We start from the raw sequence: 6,515 nt of genomic DNA on the forward strand, positions 1-6,515 counted from the left end.
GACCAGCGCGTGAATGAAAAGTTTAAGGCTTGTTTAAAACATACGCAAATAATGTACTTTTGTGATTGCAAATAAGTGCAGTGTCCCGTGAGAGATACTCTACCGCTGAGTTAACACTGAATGTATGTGGCATTGTACAGTATATATAGATGACGGCACCAGAACTGTATTTGACAGAATGTGCGCTGTAGCACAATACTACGATATTTCTTCAAAAGCAGATCGTGGAGACATTTTTAAAAAAATCATCATATCGCACACCCCTAAGTCATATGGAAAATAAAAGTTGCAAAATTTTAATATTTCCTTGGACTGCCTTTAGCTTAGATTATATTCTACATTCACTCACTCTGTGAAGTCGACTCCAGCAAATCCTAAAGACTTTCATTAGGGTTAAGCTCAGGACTCTGTGGTGGTCAATTCATACATGAAAATGATTCCTCATGCTCACTGAACCACTCTTTCACAAAGTGGGTATATTTTCCAACATGGCTGTTTCAGAAGCAAAAAGCTACAGTCACTGCATCAGTTCATCAGTTAAGGTTAAAAGAATTGCTGCAAAACATACCAGAAACATGTTAACCACTGCAATCATGATCCAATCCAAAACTCTTCAGTATTTATTGCTCATTTAGATCCAAATAGAGACCTTTTTTGGCCAGGCAGTGCATTTCAAATCACAAACAAATGGCACTTATAAAAAAACAGAGTGCAACCAGTTCATTTAATAAATCGTATGAACACACAAACTCACGTTACTGGTCTGGATGACTCCAACTTATCTTTAACTGAATTAACTCAAGTGGCTACAGGATCAGCATTTGACTCATTTACTGAAGTGTGAGTTTTCAAATTTCCATTACCTTCAGTGATCCATCTTAAAAAGTTCTGTTCCTATAGGAACTTAAATCAGTTAGGTGAATTCTATAGGAAACACAGACACACACACACACAAAACTTTATAACAGTCTACATCTAAAGAACTACGGGATATGAGAAAGTGTTTAGCAGCCAGGATGAGAGGATTCCCTGAGGAGCTGATAGTTTGAGACCCTTTTGACCTAGAAATCTTTACATCATACAAGATCGACCAACCCAACTTAGACACTTGCATCTGATAAGATACTTCAAAAATTATTCTATTGAGTGACCTTAAGAGGGGCAATATGAGCCAGAAATAGTGTTTTGGTGCCTGCTGTGTGTCCCATTCACGCTCTGAAGAGCATGGCAAACGAGCATGTGAACACAGCAATCAGACAAAATGCTCAACATTAACCTCAAAAGGACAACAAAACATCTGAATGATAAAAAAAACATACAAAAAAAGAAGAAAGAACATTTGATTCTCACTCATGCTCTTTATTTAGTTGTAAAAATTGAAAAAATGGAGTGCTGTTACATTAACTTAATGGTCAAAGCATCAGTGGTAATAAGGGAGGCGACCTTTATAGCAGACGGTCAGATCTGAGCAGACAGCCATTACTGATCTCCTGCACCAGTACTGCTCCGGGCAGTTTGTCTATGAAATGCCACACGCCATCCACCTCTGGCCACAGTTTCAACCATGCTGACAATCCCAGCATTAAGGTTAAACACTTATTTGATAAATTACTATGAAAAATTGTTATGACAGTCCTTAAATGAATAGTTCACCCAGTAATGAATATTTGCTGAAAATGTACGCACCCTCTGGTTATCCAAGATGCAGATGAATTTGTTTTTTTATCACAACAGGTTTGGAGAAATTTAACGTTACATCACTTGCTCACCAATGGATCATCTGCAGTGAATGGTTGCCGTCAGAATATGAGTTCAAACAGCTGATAAAACATCACAATAATACACAAGTAATCCACACAAGTCCAGTCCATCATTTAATTTCTTGTGAAGAGAAAAGCTGCATGTTTTTAAGAAACACATTCATCTTCAAGGCATGCTAATTTTTGTCCATAATCCATAAAAATGCTTCCTCCCTGTTGTCCTCTCACGCCAAAATCTGTTTTCACTGGAGAAAACAACATCATGAATAGAGAGAGGATTTATATTTTAGCCGGAAGCAATGGTTTGAATGGTTGATCTTGATGGATTTCTTAAAAAGAGCTTTTGCTTCACAAGACCTTAATTGATGGATTGTTACTGGTCTGGATGATTCCAACTAATCTTTGACTGAAAGAACTCAGTGAATAAGAGTGGCTGCTGAATCAACACATGAATTACTTAAGTGTGAATTATTATTACTTTCAATGAATCAATTCAAAATTAAGCAAGTTTTGTGTTCTTAAGGACACTGATGGGCTAGAGTTGTGTATATTACTTGTGGATTATTGTTATGTTTTTATCAGTTGTTTGGACGGCACCCATTCACTGAAGAGAATTCTTTGGTGAGCAAGTGATGTAATGCTAAATTTCTCCAAATCTTTCCTAACTCATCTACATCTTGGATGGGCTAAAGGTTAACTAAATTCAGCTCTTTTTTTATTTTTGGGTGATCTGCACCTTTAAAGCGACTGATCTGACAGGTTGCTGTCCTTTGCTGTCCTTTTTTACTTCTGGATTTGTGCAATAGTAATTCTCATTTAGAAAGCCTTATTCCTGCAATAACGAGTAACACTGAATTTTTAAAGTCAAATAAATGCAATTAGATCACACCATCAGAGTCTCGTTTTAACTGGCCAGACGGAAATCTGTGTTTTTGTTGTCTGGCTGCCATTTTAGTTAAACTGCCTTTTAAATCCTTTTAAACATTAATTATGTCTCTGTGGTCAGAGAACAAAATAAAAAGCCAAGTACCACCCTGAAAAACAGCTGACTTATTCTTTTGTACTTCCTTTCTCCCCCAAAAAAGAACAATGTTGGGCTTTAACTTAGTGGAAAAGTCATCTTTCAGATTTTTAAATTTTTATTAATACTTTTATTCAGCAAAAATTCAAAGTCCCTTTTTTAAAGGAACACGTCACTATATCCTAATAATGCAGGTGCATAATATCACTGCACCTGCTGCACCCACGGTACGGCAGCAAAGTACCTTGATTATTACGCCAGAATGAGAGTATAGTTTTTAGCTTTATCGGCCTAAATCTAAACTTTTAATTTTCTGTCAGTCCTAGTACACGATGTAACTGCAGAACAGTCAAGTTTTAAATAGGAAACATATCAAAACTCTTTGGTCTTTTTTGAGCGTGATGCTAACAGTCTAATCAATGATCTAAGCTAAGCTAAAAGTGCTACCGCCAGACCCGGAGATCGGCTGAATGGATTCAAAAACAGTAAAACTCAACTGTTTAACTCTTGGGGAGTTGGAAAATGAGCCTATTTTCAAAAATAGTGGCGTGTTCCTTTAATCTCAATCATAGTTTCACAAAAACATTAAGCAGCACACCTAAATTTCAACATTAATAATAAGTGTTATATGTGACACTGAAGACTGAAGTAATGACTGCTGAAAATCCAGCTTTGCAATGACGGGAAGAAAATTACATTTCAAAATATATTATAACAGAAAACTAATTATTTGAAAATGTAAAGATAATTTAAAATATTACTGTTTTTAATCAAATAAATACAATTTCTGAATAGTATTTTTTATCAAATTAACAAAAGCAAGGTTCTCCAGCATGCGCCTCTGGTCTGATCAGACTCTAGACTCTTAAAACAGTGGTAGCAAATTAATTTACCCTAACTACTGAACCGTACAAGCCACGGCAGGGAAGACGGAAGACAAGAAAGAAGAAAAACATGGGGGAGGGAGAGTTATCGAACAACATCTGAATGAAGTGAGGTGGAAAATGAAAGGTGACAGAGTTTGTTGTCCTTCTGGGTCATCTTCACAGTAACACTAGCTGCTTCATATATTCAGCTGAGTTCATAAAAACCCCATTTAAAGTACATATTGCAGGTTAATTTTTTTTCAAATGAATATATAACCTTGTACGAAAATACCATATGAACTGTTAATGCAGGATTTGAAAATGTTTTACAGGACCTGAGGGCACAAATTTATCAAAAAAGTGACGGTTTCCTTGACAGTTCTCAAAAACAGCGTCCAAACTGTCATTGCCATCCAATGTTTTCCTCTGATTAAAATGGACCACTCTCCCTCTCGTTACGTTCCGGTTTTGGGGTTTTCAGATGTGGAAGTAAAATTCTCTCACGAAAAACTCCAGAAGCATTAATAGCGTATTTTAAAGAATATATAGTTCCTAGATTATTTTTCTATACATCAACTCACTGGGGTCTCTAACCTGGAATATGCACTTTAACCCTTGTGCAACCTTATGTCAATTTGAGTTTTTTTGATCATTTTGCCTGTGTTAATGCTAACTGCATACATTTTGGCTCAGGTGTGTATTTTTATTGGAATTTTAACATTCCACCCTCATTTCCTTTAATAAATCTATTTTACACTAGATACAAAAAAGTCAAACACTCAGCACTTTTTGGACAAAAATGTCCCCATTGAAACCCATTAAAACTGCTATTTTTAATCATAGTACCGCTTAACTGTAAAATGATGCAATTTTTGTTAATAGGCTTTCATTCTGTTGGCATGCAATGATGCAAATCATGCAATTCTAATATATATTGATTTGGTTAATTGCTTCTGTGATAAAAGGCCCAACATGTACATTCATCAGGGGTTATTAAACCAAACTCACAACACCCTACATGATAAATCCATTATGTTTGTAGACGATAAATACACAATGTCTAGAATCACTCACGGTGGTCAATCAATCACGGCAGGGTTCTGGAGGTGTGAAAAGTATGTAACAGCAGGTGCTAAATGCTTTTGAAAACAAACACATAAATGTGTCACTGCTGTATTGATGTGGGAAAAAATTAAAAGCAACCTAAGCACCTCAGTAAGTTAGCTGTGACCAGCCTGCGTATGCTGAAGAAATGCTTACGTATGCTTTTATATATAAATAAACAGAGGTCCACTTACATATTATATCAGAACAGTAAATTCATTCACAAAGAATTCATTATTTTCCTATAGGCGTAATATGGACGTTATTGACTGTTTCGACGAGTGCCAAGAACATGACATGTCAAGCTAAAGATTTTAAAAATGTATTTTGGGAGCAGTCAAAACATGCTAGACTGACGTCATTAAAGGGTTAGTTCACCCAAAAGTGAAAATTCTGCCATTAATTACTGTCCCTCGTGTCGTTCCAAACCTTAAGATCTTCGTTCATCTTCGGAACACTAATTAAGATATTTTGATGAAATCTGAGAGCTCTCTGACCCTCCATAGACAGCAATGATATTACCACGATCAACGCACAGAAACGTAGCAAAGAAATGGGTAAAATAGTCCATGTGACATCAGAGGTTCAACCATAATTTTATGAAGCTACAAGAATACTTTTTGTGTGCAAAGAAAATAATAACATAATTTATTCAGCAATTCTTCTCCCTGAGTTACCATCTTCTGCCATTTTGGAGAGTACCCCAGAAAGTAATCAACATAATCAGCGCTGTTTATGTTCAGCATGTGCATGGTGTCTACTGAAGGTAAAAAACGCTGATTACATTGATTATGTTCTGGGGTACTCTCCAAAACATATATACATATTTGTCAGTCATAAATAAATGAAAAAGTTATAACTAAGATTTCTGCACTCTTGATTTTATTTAAATAATCATAACATTTCAAAACATACTCAAATTGCTTAGAATCAGCATAAATCTGTTCATTATGAAAATAATTAAATGTATAAGTATGAACATGGTTAAAATATTGCTCACTGTGGAACAAGCAACATTCAATTAGTTTAAATGTATGAGCTTGATTATTGATAATAAATATTCTATCTATCATCTGTTACTTTATGTGACTGACAAAGGTGCATCACATTAGCTTAAAACTTTTTGATGTAAATGTTAGATACAATTCAAACATAAATTTTAAAGTTTTTTTTTTTGTGGCGTATACATCATACACCTTTAGATGCAAAAATGTGTTTGTGAACTCTGTGAAACACTACAAATTATAGTCACTCATCCTCACTCTGGCACAAATAGGAAAAGATGGAGTGACTACAGTGTATCAATTTTCTCAGTCTGAACAAATTGGTTGGATTAAAACAATCTGATACACAACGTGGAAATCTTCACCCAGCCTTCTTCTTGACAGACTCACTACTTTGTTACAAACCTATTTAAAGCGCATCTCCTGATGAGGCCAAGCAATTAGACCCATCCCCACAGGCTCTCAATTCTTCTGTCTCTCTTCAGCACACGACAGAGCGCCGGGAAAGATAGAGCTGCACTCTGCCTGTTTATCATTTCAAATGATATGGTAATTTTCTGCCCTAAATTATAGGTACGGCAGATGATTATTACGGCATTGTTTACCAGGTCTGGATGCTTTGGATCAAGCTGATGCTTACATGCCTCCCTGACATTTTCTGCATGCAGAGGAATGAGACGAAAAGAAATTGGAACAAAATATAAAAAGACTAGACTATGTCAATGCGTCAATTAAGTGACGCAATCAAATGACACGGACA

The sequence above is a fragment of the Barbus barbus genome (genome assembly GCF_936440315.1).
Source record: "Barbus barbus genome assembly, chromosome: 30".
In the NCBI taxonomy this organism is placed as follows: Eukaryota; Metazoa; Chordata; class Actinopteri; order Cypriniformes; family Cyprinidae; genus Barbus; species Barbus barbus.